The following is a 19,220-nucleotide window of genomic DNA, read 5'->3' on the forward strand; positions in this document are numbered from 1 at the left end:
ATTAAATGCATTTCCCTTTAAAATGTCATTGTTGTGTCCCACTACTTGTGACACATCATGTCGAGCGGTGTGACTTCAGATAGCAGTCAGTAGCTGAGCCAAGCACTCAGCAGATGTTTAAGAGACCAGGTGGCCATAAGAAATGGGTAATTTTAGATCTCTCCAAATAGTTCAGCAGCCAGGATTCTTTACTGTTTGTGCATCTCCAGTCTAAATCTCTGACAGCAAAGACAGCAACTTTGATTTCCCAATGAGCATCATCAAGCATATTTAATTGTCTCTGAATGCTTAAGATTTATCCACTTGGGTTTACAGCAGAAGGATGGGAGAGGGACTAGCAGGGAAGGTAATCGCACCACAAGAACCTCTTAGCTAGCTACTTGTCAGGTTCAAAGCAGTTGGAATTGCCAATACACTTCTGCTGTTTCACGAGTCTGATGAAGTTTATTCTTCGAACTTTCTATTTCCCTACTATTTCAATTGAAATAAGATAGAATACAATATAGCATAATAGACAGACATGGTTCCTATGTCCTTAGACCAACACAGCTACAACCTACACCTATATAGCATAATATACATACATTTAATTGGCTCTGAATGCTTAAGATTTATCCACTTGCATCTGCATTTGCCTCAGGAAGGGAAAGGGACTAACCATGAGGAGTAAAACAATACAAGTACCTCTTAGTTAGCTACTTATCAGTGTAAATACACTCAGAATTACCTTCCTGCTTCAGGATTTTGTCATTCCTGGAGTCCTAGAGCTGGTTTGGCAGAGGTCAGACCATTCTACTATTTTAAGAACCACCCAGCATACTGGTATCATGTACTTGATAATACTTGCCCATATTTGATATATTGCACTATATGGGTGACATTATGTGAGTGGGTAACTCCGTGTTTACAGTCATCCTGAAATTTTAATAATATGTATTATACATCGATTACAACCCATTCTCATGACTCAAAGCAAGGCTGGTGAGAAAATTACCAAATAAATATGAGTTTTATCGCACAAGGGATTCAAGTACTGGCTAGAGAGATTTTAAAAACTGTTGAAGAGCTCATGTTTATCATCTTAAGGAATATTTTAGGATGGCCCCACCAAACGTTATAACCACCAAAGAGAAACCAACATGAAAAGTCTGCAAGAGTTTGCACTCCATGCTTAACACTGGAATAGGCGACACCTCTAAGAGTTTAGGAAGTTAAACGTGAGCAGATAGACAGTACTGACATGGTCAGTATGTGTCAGTGCTGTCTACTATCAATTCTCAGTGACTTGATTTACGGAGGTTTCAATAATCTAGGGCCAAAGTCTGGACTTCCAGGAAACAGACTGACGCTCCAGGAACTCCCTGCAGGGATGGGGTATCAAGACACCAAGAACAGAATTTCTGCCCATATCTAAACTTTAGCATCGATTTAAGCTGTCCATGCTCTTTTCAAGGTCTATAGTAAGGGAAGTATCACTTTACTTTTCTCATGTACTGGAGTTAAAGAGTTCATTTTAGGTAATAAATTGTGTATACTGATCGCATAATCCAAAGAAGCAGTAACTGCAGTGATATAGACAAGGTACTATTTTCCTCAGTCATGATTTAGGTCACAGCTTCATCAGATTGGTTATTGCTATAGCAACCACAGCTTTTGCCTTTGTACAGAGACTTCTAATGGTATTCCACAAGGTAAAGGAAACATTCTGAAACAGAAGAGATAAAGCAGAGGTATTAAGATGTAAAGATAATCAAAGTAAAAACAAAAACAAGCTACTCTTTGCTTAAAGATTAGAATGAGACTCCCTTAGCGAAAGAAAAAGGATGGAGTTAGTAAAAATAAATATAACAAGTGTTGCATGAGCTCTGGAAGGAATCAAATCATAGTAAGGTTATTAAAGCTCAGAACACAAAGGACTCTTTCCTCTGGTACAGAAGGTCACAGATTTAACTCCTGTGAAGGGAAAATCCAAGCATACTTCATTTGTTGTGCTTCTACACCAGCATAAGCACCTTTAATTATTTCAGTCTCTCTCTGCCTTCCACACAATGGCAAAACCCTTAGCCTTGTCAAGGAAGGTATTATTTATTGCCTAGCTCCTGTAGGAAGCTTTATTTAGCCAGCCTCGCCAACAGAATAATTTCCACAGGAAACTCTGTCCCCTCAAATTGTTTCCTAGTAATATAAAACTGAAGAGACTAAAAATTAGCTCAGTGCCCCATTTGCCGCAAGCTTACTATGTCCCATTAAAGCATTAGCGATCCTACTTATTAAATATATTTTACACATGCTAATTTAAAACTCCAGGCCCATGTCTCTTCAAGTTTCCAGTTGCCTTTTCGTTGGACTGGCAGATGAAAAGACATAATACAACTTACATAGTGCAGCACTTTTCATCTTTAAAGTATGTTTCAAATGTTATCTTATTAAGCCTCAGCATGTTCTTTTAAGTTAGGTGTTTCTATTCCTTCATTGCATGGGAAAATAAGCTCAAAGATTAGGGGACTTGGCCAAGGACTTAGACGGAGCTACTGAGAGCCTGTTGTGACTGCCTTCAGCTCCCTGGCATCCAATTAACAGGACTGCACAGGATAGTCATCGCCTCTCAAGATGTACGCAGTTACTTGTTGGTTCATGCCCCTCTAAGAAAAGGGTGTCACTTGGGATGGATACTATGTTCTCTTGAATCATCAAGGGCAGTAGATACATTTAAGCAGCAACTGTTTTGCTTATGTATGATTTTGAAAAGGTAGGGTCAGGCAAATTAGGTAGTTAAATGTTAACTAAAGGATCTAGTCTTTCAAACACCAAGGCCTTTATTTTAAATATTTGCTGAAGTCCATTCCTGTTAAGCAAAGCACATGCCTCAGTGCCTTTGAAGCCTATAGGACTCCTCATAACTGGATTCAAGCCCATAGTGCTAGCTGGATACGTTGCACCAAGTCCCAAATCATGGCAGAAAGGACGTAGCCTAGAAGTAAGTGTCAACAGCACTGGGCCCCAGTAGCATAACCAGGGCATGAGCCCCAAGCAGGGGGAGCTAGTATAGCCCCCTGCCCTGCTAGGAGTCTTTGCTATGGCAAGGACAGCCTTGTACAGCCCCTACCTGGCCCTAGAAGCCCTGCATAGCCCCTTCCTTCATAGTATATCTGGGGAACAGAAGAGGGGGTGGAATGATGTCCTCCCACATCCCTAGATCCTTTGCCATGGGAGCCACAGCCCTGCCCCTGGAGTTGGAGGGGATGGGGGAGACTAGGGCACCAGAAGAAGCCTTCAGAGGGCCTGCGCTGCTTGCCTTGTGCCTCCAACACATGCTCATACTGTTATGGTGGTGGCAGCAGCAGCAGCAGCTGAAATTCAAATGAACACAGCAGAGAGACCTGGAAGGCAAGTTTTCCTCTCTGTTTTCCAAAGTTATCACACTCTTGCATTTGTTTTCAGTTCAGAAGTCAGACTGATTACTCTCTTTTATTATGACTTTCTTGTGCCAGCCTACTTTTTATTGCTTCCAGGGGTTAATTACCAACCTCCCCTGACTCAGATGCATCAACGTTATATTTTCAATCTCTGAGTCTGTACCCATCTCGGAGTTCAGTCAACAGACATTGATATATTCCTGCAAATTGTGATTTTAATAAGAACCATCTCAAAACACAATTGTTATTTAATACAAAGCAATAGAAACACTCTGAGAATTTAAGTCACAGGGGAACATTGGCTTCTTTCAAAATTCAAGGTAAATTTCAAAATCCTGCAAGTAATGGTCACACTTGTATGTTGTGTGGGCCTGTGGGAAATGTCCAAAATACTTGTGACGCAGTACTTCAGCCCTTAGTGGCTTTAGTAGTATTATCCTCTCCCTTCCCCGAAGATGGCATACTTCCCAAAATTCAGTAGCACTTGGGAGATTGGTAACTTTGATCTATTAAAAAAATTATTCAGGAAGCTTAGGAGACTGCAGTTAAGATGCCATCGAAGTGGAAATGAAGATGTAACCTTTACTATGGTGCCTCTGGTGCATCCCCATAATTTCTATGTAAATCAGTTAGTCTCTGACTGGTTCACTTGCATTTCAATTCTGCTCCTACTACAGGAAATGTCCACAGCTCTCCCTATAAAGATCTCATTTGTCAATAAGTACTACACTGAGGATATTGTCCTTCCAATTCGACCCTGTTTCACTTTGGGCTTACTTATGGATGCACAAGATGGGCCAGCCCTCACTGGTATAAATTATTAGAGCTCCACTGACTTCAATTTCACTGTCTCCCAGGCTAGAACTGTCCTTACATCATACCTTCCATCAGTACAGTTTTTTATACAAGTATCTAATGTCTCATAAAGTTAAATATTGTTGTCTGTACTTTAAGGTGTTGTATATATTAGCAGTGTTATAAAATCTAAACAAGAGCAGGAGGAAAAAGAAATTGAGAGTGACAGGAGTAAGGGAAGAGATTTTTTTTTTTCTCTTTTAAAAGCTGAAATTACAAGGGAATATGAGTTAAAGCTATTCTGAGCCAGTTAAACTATTTTTAAAAAATGTAAAAGCTTTTATTAGCTTAACGTTCTATTTTAATCAACACAAGTAAAAATATGCATATCTTCATTGCTTTGTCAAGATTATGCACATTTTCCTCCTGACTCACGACAGCACTGATCATAATGGGTTTAATTGATATTCATGTGCATGCCATATTTACTTCTGTAGAGTTCCCGTGTAATTGAGCAATAGTTAATGGGTACTTAGGGCTCTATTCACAAGAGATTACAAATGTGTGCCTATTGGGGAGCTTTTTCCTGTGGAGTTTCCATGTGTCTGGATGGGTCCATAATCAGCACACTAGTCATCAGACAGAACAGCTGAAATTTGCAGCTCTCTGCGGTCTTCAGAGGGACAGAAATTCTGTACTCTTTCCCAGCTCTAACTGGGGGAGGTGACTGTGAAGAGGTTTGTGAATCGAAACTGTTCAGTAGAACCACTGTAATACTTGCATTGGTTTCCAGCTAACGGGTCAGTAAATGGTTGCTATGATTTGCAACTTCAACAGACCTGGGCTAAAGTCTGAACTATCCTCCTTCCCACACAGCTTCTGCTTCATCCCTGACAGAGGCAACAAAAGCTTCTGAATTTTTGCTCCTTGAGTAAAGGGCAACCTTGTGGCCACTATAGCTATTCCCTAGTTTCTAATTTCATTTGGGCAGATGGCTGTCCTCTTGGGCTCTTTCAGGATCAGCTGGCTGATCTGTTCTTCACTCTATGACAAGTTATTCCCTTAAATCCAGAGGAATAATCTGTAGCGCTTGAAGCTAAAAGGACCCGTTGTGCTCCACGGCTACTTAGCTTATGGGAAGCAGTATTAACTGGAGCTTACATTTATTTATGGCAGATTTCATCAAGAGAGATCCCAAAGCACTAGTATACAAAGAGGAATTGTGTTGTACTACTAAAAAGCTATCACTAACGGTCTACAATGCAGCAGCTGTTTAACTGTGTAGAGCAGAGCTATACAGTGGTTTAGGACAGCCAGTCATATATCATATCATATCATATATCACAATTCATCACAACATGACACAATGTAATGTAGTATTGTAATGTAATGTAGATGTAATGTAATGTAACAAGTGTGCATGCATGTGTAATATTAAAACTGCAGGGAGATTACTCAGCATGTATAGCATTTGGACTGTTGTACTTTAATTGGTGGCTGGTGTGATTATATTGACTTGTGATTTTTAAACTACCTGAACATAGCATAAGTGATATAACCCCTCAGTGCACTAGGTCTGGCCTCTGGATTTGTGGTTGATGGGACTCCAACATAACTGTCAAAAAGCATGTATGTACAACTTTTACATATGTGTTATCAGACATACACCAGTTGTCATCTATCCTGTAACACAGGTGTGGTCACAACCTTTACTTACTCAGAAAAATTCCACTGGGCCAAATCCTGACTAATGGTCAGATGCATGTTGCTTTTCCATTCTCCCCACACTGGGACTGCAGGGGGTTTCTTCCTAACCAAAAACAGTTAGTAGTAACGGTTCCCCAGAGAGGGCAATGCACTTTAAGCTATGTGCCCTTCCACTGAACCTCTGCAAAGTGGCTTCAAGAGGGAATCAACCATCTTCCCTTAGTTCTTACTCTCTCAGGAGACTGGTCAACATGGGTTCTAGTCAAATGCAAAGGAAGAGTCTCTTCTTGTATGAAAAAGCAGGTATAGTTAGGGTTTTCATAAAACTAAATGCTTTTGTCTGGCCATAGCAGCTCTAGAAGTGCATGTTTTGGACACTGAAGACAAAGTAATTTTAATTAAGTTTCCAGTACAACTGCCCCAGCTTTATAATTCCTTGAGGATGGGATGATTGCTTTCTAGTTTTGAGCAGATTTGTCTCCCACCTTTGGGATAATGACAGCCAAGCTACATAGTTGCCATCATTTTTTCTCAGGTGGTGAAAACTGAGAAGAATGGGTAGAAAAAGGGTATATGTAATTTTTTGGGTGTGAATCCCATGAGACAAGAATGGAAATAAAAATCAGTGTAGTCTGTATGAAAAGTCTTTGACAGGTTAAAATATCAGATGGCTTTATTTTACAGGTCTATTTTACAGACCCTCATATTGCTATGTGGTAGTAACTGTTGCATTCATTTGCTAGCACATAGGACAGTGAACAAAGTTATTCTTTGCAGAAGGCATGAATTTGGGGAACTTGGAAACTTGATTATTGTTATGATGAAAATCATGCAGTGGTAGTCCAAAAAGCAGGTGTAGACTGGAAATACAGCATCTAATACTGACCTCAGCAGTTAAATTTATGATCTTTAATAGGGCCTGGTATGCTGGGAGACAGAGATACTACTACATTTGTTGACAAGTCCACTATCTTGTCTCTGATTATCCCAGACAAGCCCAGAAGGATGCATCATTCAGCATGAATTAAAAGGATTGGGCAGTAGTAAGTTTATGGTAATTTTTAGGTTTCTAAGTTAACACTGGGTGTTATGAACATGTCCATTTTGTACACTGAATATTCAGATAGGGTTGTGATAAAACTACTATTGGCATATAGTTTGTTCTACTGAACCGCAGCACTCCTGCTTGAACTGTTGGGGTTTCTCTCTCTGATGGCTTTAGAGGTTGCCTACATCAATTTACAGAATGCCTTCAATGCCCAGATGGAAGATGACTCATGTATATTAGTTCTAGATTTTATAATCTCTATGGCAACTGCAACACCATACTAAGTAGTTTCTAGTTCATCTCATATCTGGCCATGTTCTGAATCTTGATTTTGGAATGGGTTTGACAATAGGTGGTATGGCATTGGAATTAGATCCTTCTCCTCAATTGTTTACATTTTGGAGTTAATAGGAACTATTTAGCTTCTAGGATTTGGAGGGAGAGTGCTGTCTTGCCAAGTGACCATTTTGTTGATGGTTTGTAATATACGCTAATGATTTTTTGTGAATGGTCACGTCTAGATGAGACGCTGACTGTGCAGTAGCCCGAGACTACTGCTCAGTAGTGTCACATGGCAGAAACCGTGACGTGACACTACTGCATGGTAGTGTTGGGCTACTGTGCAGTCAGCATTACAAGAACGTTGCAAGTTACTGCACAGTCATGTAGTACTTGTATAAGCAATGACTATACAGTAATGACTGCACAGGCAGCGTCTCATGTAGACATGGCCAGTGAACCTCAGATCCCCTATTCCTCAATATTTATCTCCAGGTGATTAAAAAGCTGGTTAATTTGATCTGTCACTATTTGATGAACGATAACTAAACTCCCAAAGTGTTTTAGATGTCCAAGTCCCACCCAACTACATTTGTTGATACCCAAGTCTAACATTTAGATCAGAACCCTTACTCAGCTGCTGCTTCACCTTGGAGGCACCAGAGCTTCCACTAATAATATTCCCTAGGTCTCATTTTCCTTGGCCCACCCAGAACTGCCTAAGAATCACTAGCACATACTGGAAATGTTGACAGTGCTGAGAAATAATGTTTCAAAGCCTTATGTAAAGCTACCAACTAAGACATTCTTCCGCGTATGGCACTCAAATGGATAGGCATTCCCAAAGCAAATCTGGCTCTGCAAAAATCACAGTAAGAGGTGGTTGTACTTACCTTTCACTCAGTAGTTTAGGGGTTAGACCACTTACCTGTGTCCAATTTCTTTCTCTGACTTAGGGTACTTGAAGCTGCTTTTCTCTCCCAACCCCCAATTCAAATGCCAGGCTGGAAAAGATACTGGACTGGAGGTCTCTCTCAGTCCTTCTTTTTGAAAATGATCCACTGTGAATGACATAACGAAACATATATTAACTGTTGTGACCATGCACCTAAACGTTAGGTACTACAGGGTGCATCTATACATGTGCTTTAGTGTGCAGTAGCCTATTTTACTGAGCATTGAAGTGTCATGTAAAAAACTGTGCGATTACACTAATGCACAGTAAAATAGGCTACTGTGCATTAAGCGTCATTTAAAAACTGTGTGTATTCATTAGTGCACATTAAGGCAGCCTAGTGCATATTTTTTTAACACCTCACATTGGAGGTACTGAATTTAATGCACATTAGAAAGAGCACCTAAAAACACGTGTAGATGTGTCCACAGTCTCACTGAATCTGCTCCTTTACATATCTTGCCAGAAATCCAGTGATTCTCATTATGATGATTTTTAAAATTATTTGCCTGCTAAAATCATTGTCACTCAGCTAGATTGTTGGTTTCCACAGGTGACCAACCCATTTCTAGGGAAGCAAATGCCTGAATGTCAACCTGTAGTGTTCACCAGGGCCATGGAAATACTGTATGAATTAAATACATGTCCATTCCAGCTGACCATAGCCAATAGCGAGATGATGGGAACATTGCCAATACTGCATAGCATGGAAAAGCATTGGTGGGGCCAGTTGATGATCCTCTGGACAAAGGTGAATATTAAGTATCTATGAGGATTCCTTTAGCTATGTAAGTAATAGTGATACTCTGTTGATCACTCAGTATTCCTGCTGAATGTCTGCAAGTGATTCTGAGAATCTTTGAGAACAGTATTGTTCATTTGCTCTGAAAACACTCTCACAGAGATGCTATGAAACTCTGGGTTTTTGTTCATCTTTATTAGTGCATATATGAGATGTTTAGGGAAATCAGGGTCCAATCCTAGTCCAACTGGAATGACTGAAAATTTTTTCATGGACTTGAAAGGGAGTAGGGTCAAGCATTTTTTGCAGAAGCACGTGTTATAGTGTCTAGTGCAGTGGTGCTTAACCTATCTGGGCCTGCAGACTGGATGAGTGATGCAGGGCCAGTCCATGGGCCTGATACAGCGCAGATTTAGCACACAGGATCATTCAGCAGGCCAGTGCAAGCTTGGCACATGGAATCGGACTGCAGGCTTAATCCAGCACAGGGTCAGTGTACAGTTGTGATCTGGTGGACCAGCTCAGCCTCACAAGCTGGATCTGCATGAGGAGAGACTCCATGAGCCAGCCTGATCCTGTATGCCAGATCTGACCACAAACCAATCTCATATGCCTTGCTATGTCATGCAGCCCCTGCAGGGCTCCCCATGGGTCTGGAAATTTGTCAGCAGGAGATTAGTGGCAGCATGAATTGCTGTAGCTCTGGGAGCCACAGCAATGAATCCTGCAGCCACTCCTCTGCTGCCAAATTTCTGGACCCATGGGCTGGATGACACAGCTCCATGGGTCAGGTTTAGCCCACAGACAGAAAAGCTGAACACCCTCGGTCTAGTGTATTGAGGATACCAAGCTTCATACATCTCTATTGTCCTACCATACTAGTTAGGTATCACAGTATCTAGCTGAGATGGGGGCTTGGACTAGGATTTGGCCCAAACAAGCCTGAGATAATGCTTACTGGATCAGGGAAGAAAGAGTAAAACTGAAGCACCTGCCTACGTGTAGTGGGTTTGCCATTTGTTTTTAAAGTTGGTAACTTAGGGAACTAAAATAATCTGCATCTGCTTCTAGACATAGAGCAGTGCTTGCCAAATATGCCAATTCAATTATAGGTAGAGCTGATAGCACCACCTATTGTTAATGTTAGACCTGGTCAAAACACATGGAAGAGTTTTTCTACTGGAAACTGCTGTTTTATCAAAACGTAAATGTTCTATTGGAACATGCCAATTTTAGCTATGCTTTTAATTGGAAAAACAAATAGTTTTTACATTCTTATTTTAATAATGCTGAAACATTTTGTTTTGATAAAAAAAATCATTCTGAGTTTTGTCTTGATTCATTTTGGTTTGATATTTTGATTTTACATTCATTTTAATATCTTCTATATTATATACTATACACATATAAGGTATGTATTATATACATACTTGCTCTATAATACCTATAATACTTTCTAGTATGTCTGATTTCATTAAAACAGACGGATTCAAAGTTCCCAAACCAACATTTTTTTTAATTATCTTTCTAAAGGAAATTTCCAATTTTGGACATTTTTGTACCAGTTTAACATCAAGGCAAATTCCCAAATGTTGGACTTTTCCATTAAATTAAAAATTAATTTTTTGATTAACTTTAGTACTTTCCATCTTCACCTGTTTGGTCAGACTTAAACAACATTTCTGTCTGATGCAGATACCTGCACTTAAAATGTATTGAAGGTTCAGTTAAAACATTTTGGCTGTTTCTGAGATTGTGAATAAAGAAAAATACTTTTTCTCCACATCAAAAAATATGAGATTGAGATGTAGCTGACAGGATCATTTGTGTGTCAGAGAGGTGCATTTTCCTATCCCAGTGAAAAACTGCCCATATTTGACCAAGTTACAAGTCTTTGGGAGAAAAAAAATTATAGTTTGGAGATATTCAGTAGATACTTGTTAGAGTTCAGCAGCAAAATTCTCTAAAGTTTCCAGCTTACTGGGCATGCTCCAGGCTAAAACCACAGGGTTTTAATTTTTTCCTTCTAGCTACTGGGACACAGGAAGTGAGACTGTCTCCTCTGCAATCAGTGTACCCCTTACTAGAGTTCAGGCAGCAAATAAGAAACCACCGGACTGGGAAACAGAGAAAAATTTGCGGGCAGAACAGGGCAGAGGGAGAAAGTGATGAAGGTGCTTGAGGCTGGAAAGGGGAGTAGATCTGTTGGGAGGGAGGACAGGAGTTAGAGGATTTATGGCCTTTAAGTGTCTGGTGCCAGATCCATCTGGGAAGGGACCCCTGCAAAGGGCTCAATGCCACTTTGGACTGTGATAAGTAGATGCCAGCTGTATGCTCATAAACCTGGAGATTAAGGGGAAAAACCTCTGGACACTAGCTCTTGGAGAAATACTTTATTTTGAGATTTTGCCTAAGTTCTGTGTTTGGGTTAATAAAACAATGACCATAAGGAATCAGCCAGAAAGAGGCACAAGACTGATACTGAATTTTGGGCTATACGTGTGCTGCTAGTTAGTGTTGACCAGAAGTCTGCGCTCAAGCCTATACTTACAATATAAACCACTGAGCTCAGCTCCCAACAGCAGTCCACCTAAAACCCAAGAGCTCTGTTGAACTTGAAGGTCAAGGTTGAGTCTCCATCTAGCCTACCATTTCCTGCCATGTGTGTGGAGCTCATATATGTTGCAGCTCACAAATACAGGAAATCATCCACCAGTAACCCCAGATTCCCAAGTTCCAGCCTTTCTGCATCCACTTCCTGTCCTTGCTGACTATAAGATGGAGGAAGATGGTATGAGCTAAAATGGATGGGCAGGAGCAAAAGAGGTGAAGAGAGAATGGGAAAAGAAATAGAGGAGGAAACAGGAAAAACATGGTTGTAGGGTTGTAATAGGAACAAGAAGGCAACAAACATTGGGTTTGACAAATGGGAGCAGATTTATCCATGAAGGCTAAAGCACATTTCAGGTGTCCCGAGTCTCACCATTACTCTATATCCATCAATGTAAAGCACATTGCCAAACAGTGTGTCTTTCCCTCCTTAGTGACTGTTCCCCATGAAGGATAATGGCCTTCTGCTGCTACCTGTTGCTCTGTTAACACAGTTCCTGGAAATGTGTGGTATATGTTTACAAATCTTAATCCTACTGACAGCCCATCTTGAAAGCTGATATAGATCCACATAATGGCATCTAATTATCAAAAATAAATAAGTAATTATGTTAAAAATCAACATTAAAGGGAACATTCAGGTTGTAAAGACATTCCAAAGTTAGGAAATATCAGAATGAAGGTTGCCTGTATCATAATCTGTACCTGTCGTGGGAAGATTAATTCTGGCAATTTTCGTACAGCCTTTGCTGGGCAAGAAGTTTGAATGTTCGGTTAGAGATACTTTTGCCAATTTGACTAGCCTGTTCAGCATAGGACTATCCTGTGACACAATAAAGCAGGCAGTGGAGAACGTAAGGGTGCCTATATACATGCAGGGAGGCTGCTCTGACATGCTGTAATTACAGTACATCGGGGCAGACTCAATCAAGTTTGCCAGAGTGTGGTAATTACTGTGCTCCAGCAGACTCCAGCATCATGTGCATCAGCATCCCCATGCTGAAAAATTGCACCAGCAGCGCTTTAACTAAAGCTCATTTGATGAGCTTTAGTTAAAGTGCCCCCACCACCATTTTTCAATGTGGGGACACTGATGCATGTGACACTTCGGGCGCTTCAATTAGAGTTGCTCTTAGAGCTGCCCTCCCCACATGCTCCCGGAGGACAGGTATAAAAGCTCTAGGGGTCTGTTTCTTAAGGTTTTTCCCAATGACAGTGCATCAAATTACATTGGCTATACAGTATGTAGGCAGAAGAGTTAATTTCTAGGTGAAGTCTGAGGCTGCTGATTTATGAACTTTAAGCGGTTTAGTGACATGCTTCTTGAGAGAGCTCCATCCCCCTCTGTATATTATAAAGACACTTATAACTTGTTAAGTCACTTGCACTATCAATTTTGCAGTTAAAATGGGAAGGAGGTGGCATTAGGGTAGTCTTGGAGAGGGGTCTTTGGCTCCAGGTCTTTCTTTACCTGTTTTGTTGACCTGCACCGCTTGGACTTGACCACCAAGACATACTTGAAATGTTGCCTGTTCTCTCAACTTTTCCTGAAGTTTCTTGCTATGTAAGGGAGATACAGTGTTCATCACCCAGGCCCTGATCCTTACAGGTATTTAGGATGATTAAAGGGAAAACTAGGTGCCTCAGTGGTATGAAGGGTCTGGGCCTCAGTACATTATTTGCAAGAAATATGTGCTGATGCCTGAAAGCTTGTCCAACAGCACTTCCAACTATACAATTGATCCCAATAAAAGTCAGCAAAATAGCCATGCCTCTCAGACACTTCCTAGGCCCTCATGGCTAGACACTCCCACCCTACCACATAAGTCTGCATGGCATTCTATCTATTTGTTCCTAACAAGAACTTGCCCCCAAACAATTAGCATAGGAAGCTCTGACATTAAATGTACAACTCTCAGTACCATCAGCGAGGACTTTAGAGGGAAGGAGTGTGTTTTTTTCAGTTGGAAGAGTCCATGTTGCAGGTTAGCCACCCCCGATCTTTAATAAAACCATAGAATCATAGACAATTAGGCTTGGAATGAACCTTGGAAGGACATCTGGTCCAACCCCCTGCTCAAAGCAGGACCATCCCCGACTAAATCATCCCAACCAAGGCTTCATCTAGCCAGGTCTTAAAAACCTCCAAGGATGGAGATTCTGCAATCTCTCTGGTACCCTGTGTGGCAGGAAGCCACCTTTGTTTCTCCCCAAAATCTCTGCTCTGTGACAATTTGATTAGGATGGGCCCAGCAGAGGAGACACCCCTTTACCCTATCTCTTTAGGTAACCTGAGATGGATACATTCCTGAGGGAGGGGGGAAACCTGCTCCCTCTGCCTACATGACTGGTATCAGCTACCTGGGTGCGGGGCTTCTACCTGGTGGGGTAGAGTCTGCCCGGCAACTAGTGATGTATTTCAAATTGGCTGGCTGACAGCCAAAAGGTGCTGGCCTCCATTGGACCAGGTGAACGAGGTCACAGGGGCTATGTAAGTTAAGATTGCCCAGGAGGAGGGGGCAGCAGCCATGTGGGGGACTCAGACTTAGAGAGGAGATTTACCAGCTGAAACTGGCTCTCTCCCCCGTAACTCATGAGCTAGGAATGGCCTGCCTCCAAAGGGAACCTCCAACAGCCTCTGGATGATACTTGTGAGTAAGCTACTCGAGATCTGGTTAAATATGTAGCTGGCAGTAACTCAGATGCATGATCAAAAGGCTACCTCAGCCAGACTGTTTTGCTCGATGGGATTTCTATGATATCACTCTATCTTGTACCCTATTTTCACCCCACCCCCTGTAATCTGTAAAGTTCTCCTTTGTGATTGGTGTAGGAGACTTATTGAGGGGTGGGTCCAAATTATGCCTAAGAGGCCCCTTAGGTCTGCAGGCTAAGAGGGACTTTCCTTTTTGGCCCCCGACTTGGGGAAGTGCCCCAAGTGCTTGTATTGGGTCGAGTACCCATTGGACTATTAGGCCTGTGTTTCCCCGAGGACACAGGGCCGAGAGAGTCCCTTCTCGGGGTGGTGGCAGCTTACGTTACCCCCAGACTGCAGTGGGGCTCAAGAGCAGGTCCGCCGGAGCTTAGGCGCCCCTGGAGAGACACGTGGAGTCCGGAAGGTGGTCGGGCACAGTGAGGTGGGAGACTCAACGCAGGAGCGCCCCCTCCTGGCCTGCCACATGTGGTGTTAGCGGTGGGATACGAATACCCTGCTGTATTAGGGGCATCATTTGGGAAGAGTAATAGAGTCACTGAAATCCCTTGAGCAAACAATTTCTAATTTGGCATTAGGTCAACGGGCTAGTGTAGATAGCCAGGATGGCAGACGAGTATGTCCAAATGACCCTGCCTGAACTAAGAGATCTGGCAAAAGACAGAGGCCTTCAAGTGAAGAACGGGCTAAAGAAAGAAGAGCTGATTAAACTCCTGTGCAACAATGACTCAGCCATAGAGCCACCTTCATGCACGTCAATTCCTGAGTCCTCCCCAGAATCACATTCCCGCACATCAAGTCCAGGAGCCACCAAGAGATCACCCTCTGAGGGGGAGTTGTGGAGACTCCAGCTGCAGCTAGAGTTGAAAAAGATGGAGCTGGAGGCCCAGCATGAGTGCGAGAAGGTACAGCTAGAGTTGAAAAGGATAGAGATGGAGGCCCGGCATGAAGAGGCCAAGCGCCAGGAGAGACAGAAGGCAGCACAGCGCAAAGCCCAAGAGGCAGAGGCCAAGTGTTAGCATGAACTAGAGGTACTCTGTCTGCAGTCCAATGGGGGAGATGCGGGCCCTCCACAAGCACCTGGGGGACACCCCAAACCAAACTCCCCAGCCTTCTCTCGATACCGAGTTGGAGACGATCCTGACGTATTCCTCAGCATCTTCGAAAGGCAAGCCCAATGGTGGAAAGTACCTGAGGAAGAGTTCATGATGCACATGGCTGCCCTGGTAGAAGGTGACATGGCAGTGGTCCTGAACAGCCTCCCCTCAGATGCAGCTGATGACTATGATGCCTTTAAAAAGGCTGTATCTTCAAGGTTCAAGTTAGGACCAGATTGTTTCCGGAAAAAATTCCGGAATATCCGCCCACAACCCGAGAAGACAATGGCTGATTTTGTGGCCCTGGTGTGGGATGCACTCCTTAAATGGGCAGACGGAGCTAAGGCTGACAATAGAGAGAAGCTGCTCCATCTCATGGGGCTGGACCAATTTTATTATTGCTGTCTGAGGGAGATTAAAACCTTAGTCAAGGACAGGGCCCCCAAAACCATTCAAGAGGCCACCGAAATTGCAGATCAGCTGTTGCTAAATTGGGAGGGGCCAGACAAGAAGCCGCCCTACTTCGGGAAGAAACAGAAAGGGTTCCAAAGAGGAGGGAAGGGAGGGCCAGGTCCAAAAGGGGAAAAGGGGCCATCCCAGACTGAGCGTAAGGAGGCCCCTGATTCAACCAAACCACCCAATTTGGAAAAGAGGGGGGGCTATAACTGCGGGGAGCCGGGCCACATCAAGCCCAACTGCCCAAAGCTAAGCAACAAACCCAAGCCTGTCAGACATGCAACAGCTGTAAACGGTGAGGGGGAAGACCCGAGCCCCTCCGAGGGGCGTGCCTGTTGCTACAGGATTACAAACCCAGAGGAGGTGATGGCCTCCCACCGGACCAAGATAACAGTAAATGGGAGAACCCTTATTGGGGAACTGGGCACAGGATCCAGTGTGACATTAATCAATGCCAACCTTGTTTCACCTGCAGATATAATCCCGGGGAGGACCCTTACCATTCAAAGGATGGGGTCCCCGCCATTTGAGATACAGGTAACCCGTCAGCTCATCGAGTGGAGAGGCTGCGCAGTGTGCATAGAACTGGGTGTGCTGGAAGGGGCTCCAGTCCCCATCCTTGTGGGACAGGATATGATTGATCTAGAACTCCTGCACCGGGAGGTGGACCAGGTCCTAGAGCTAGAGCCCTACCGTATTAACGCGGTGACTCATCAACAGAGCAGAAAGGTTAGAGGGGGAGGGTTAGAAACTCCGCAAGAGACAGCCACACCATTGGCTGCAGTGGGAAAGCCCCCTGTGGAGGGCGATCGCACACCAGTCCCTGAGGGAACTAGCAACCCCAAGGGTGGGTTAAGTAACAGTCCCAGGGAGGTGTCTAGTCTGTCAGTGGCAGAGGGAGGTGAGACTCTCAGGAAGGAGTCCAAGGAAGTCCCTGAGGGTGAAGGTGCACTCCCTGCAGGAGCACCTGAACTCCATGCTGATTGCTTAGCCGGGCAAGGGGAGTTCAAACAGGAGGTTCTAAAGGACCCCAGCTTGGAGGACCTCCGGCAGATGGCTCAGGAGCAAGAGACTGAGTTCACCCCAGAGAAGAGGGAACAGGTGGTCTGGGATAAAGGGCTTCTCTATCGGTTGTGGGTACCAAAGAACCATGCCAAGACCTGGGAACCCCATCGCCAGATCGTAGTACCTCATAAATACAGACAACAATTGCTTTCCATGGCTCATGATTTACCGTGTGCTGGTCACATAGGCAGGGAACGGACACACTGGCGGCTGCAGGCGAACTTTTATTGGCCCAGAATTGCTCAGAATGTGATGGACTACTGCCGATCTTGCGAGACATGCCAGCAGACGGGCAAGAGTGGGGACAAGAGAAAGGCTCCCCTACAGCCCCTCCCTATCATTGATCCTTCTTTCAGCTGGGTTTTCCCTCTGAGATCCTGACTGACCAGGGTGGCAACTTCCTGGTGGAGGTGATGAAGTGCCTATGGGAGTGCTGTGGGGTGAAACACCTCAAGACCACAGCCTACCACCCTCAGACAAATGGGCTAGTAGAGAGGTTCAATGGGACCTTGAAAGGTATGCTAAAGGCCTATGTGGACTCTAACCCCAATGGCTGGGATGAGAAACTTCTGCATTTGCTCTCTGCCTACCGGGGGATGCCCCAGGAGTCCACCGGGTTCTAGCCATTCGAGCTGATGTTTGGGAGGTGAGTTCGAGGTGCTCTCGATCTGGTGAGAGAGGAGTGGGAAGGGAAAATCCCTTCCACAGAAACCTCCGTGGTGGAGTATGTGCTGAACTTTCATCAGAAACTGACTGACATGATGAAAGTGGCACGAGACTCCCTGGGACAGGCCCAGGGGAAGCAAAGGTCCTGGTACAATGAAAAGGCCCACTTACATACCTTTGAACAAGGTGATAAGGTTATGGCTTTCCTGCCACTAAAGGCAGACAAGCTGCAAGCTCCTTGGGAAGGTCCTCATGTTATCCTGGACAAGCTGGATGATGTGACCTATGTAGTGGCCAGGAGTGGGAAAAAACCTAAGACAGTTCATGTGAACATGCTTAAACTATACTTTGATAGAGGTGATGCGGTATTCTGGATTTCCTCAGTAGAAGGATCACCTGAGGACCCAGAGGAGCTGGTCATGTACGGTGACTGGGATGGAGAGGCAGGAATAGAGGAACTCTGCCTTCCAGACCATCTGCCCTCCCAGGACAAGGACAAGCTGCTTGCAGCACTCAAAGACTTTGGGATAGTGTTCTCCAACAAACCAGGTAAAATGGACCTGGCAGTACACTCTATAGACATGGGCAGCCATTGCCCTATACGCTCCAGGCCATACCCAGTTAGTGAGAAGGTAAAGCAAGAAATAATGTGAGAGATCGCAGAGATGGAAGGGTTAGGGGTAATCCGGCCTTCAGTGAGTCCCTGGGCCAGCCCAGTGGTATTTGTCCGGAAGCAGGATGAGTCCATCCGGTTCTGTGTGGACTACCGGAAGCTGAACGCTATTACCACCCCAATGCATACCCTATGCCCAGGATGGACACTTTGCTTGATTTCCTGGGCCCAGCCAAGGTTATCTCTACTCTTGATCTGTCCAAATGATTCTGGCAAATGGCACTGGATCCGGATGCCATAGCCAAGTCCACCTTTACCACACCTGTGGGACTATATGAGTTTATGGTTTTACCTTTCGGTATGCGCAACTCTCCTGCATCTTTTCAAAGACTGATTAATAACCTGCTACAAGGATGTGAGCAGTTTGCCATGGCTTAAATCGATGACATTGCCATCTTCAGTTAGGACTTTGAATTGCACCTGATTCATCTGGCCACCATGTTAAGCAAGATCAAGCAAGCTGGTCTTACGGTGAAAGCCAAAAAGTGCCAGTGGGCACTATCCGAAGTGGTATATTTGGGACATCGTGTGGGTGGAGGTCATATTGCTCCCTTGTGGGACAAGACTGAGGTCATTAAAGACTGGCCGCCTCCACAAAACAAGAAGCAAGTCAGAGCCTTCCTTGGCCTGGCTGGATATTACAGACAGTTTGTCCCGGGATTTGGAGCAACAGCAGCTCCCCTACATGAGCTGACCAAGAAGGGTAGCCCTGATCCAGTGGTCTGGAAGCAGGGGTGCCAAGAAGCATTCAATACCCTAAAGGCTGCCCTGGTCAAACAACCAATCCTGAAGGTACCACTCTACAATAAACCCTTCTACGTAGCCACGGATGCCTCTGACTCAGGACTAGGAGCTGTACTCTTATAAGAACACCAAGAGACATGGCACCCTGTGGTGTACCTAAGCTGGAAGTTAATCCCTCAGGAGCGGAACCTGTCGTCTATCAAGAAAGTGTCTGACAATCGTCTGGGCACTGAACAAGCTGAGGCCCTATTTAT

At 44.0% G+C, this 19,220-nt stretch overlaps 1 long non-coding RNA gene across 1 annotated transcript; it reads right to left on the reverse strand.

Annotated features, from left to right (window-relative positions):
• Positions 1-759: 759 nt before the first annotated feature.
• LOC109291236 lies at positions 760-12,095 on the reverse strand. Its single transcript, XR_002095781.1, has 3 exons — positions 11,926-12,095; positions 8,174-8,306; positions 760-1,705 (listed from the first exon to the last, which is right to left on the reverse strand). It is a non-coding gene; the product is annotated as an uncharacterized LOC109291236 (long non-coding RNA).
• Between the last annotated feature and the right edge of the window lie 7,125 nt (positions 12,096-19,220).

This window comes from Gavialis gangeticus, unplaced genomic scaffold (genome assembly GCF_001723915.1).
Source record: "Gavialis gangeticus isolate Ggan-Ray unplaced genomic scaffold, GavGan_comp1, whole genome shotgun sequence".
NCBI lineage: Eukaryota > Metazoa > Chordata > Crocodylia > Gavialidae > Gavialis > Gavialis gangeticus.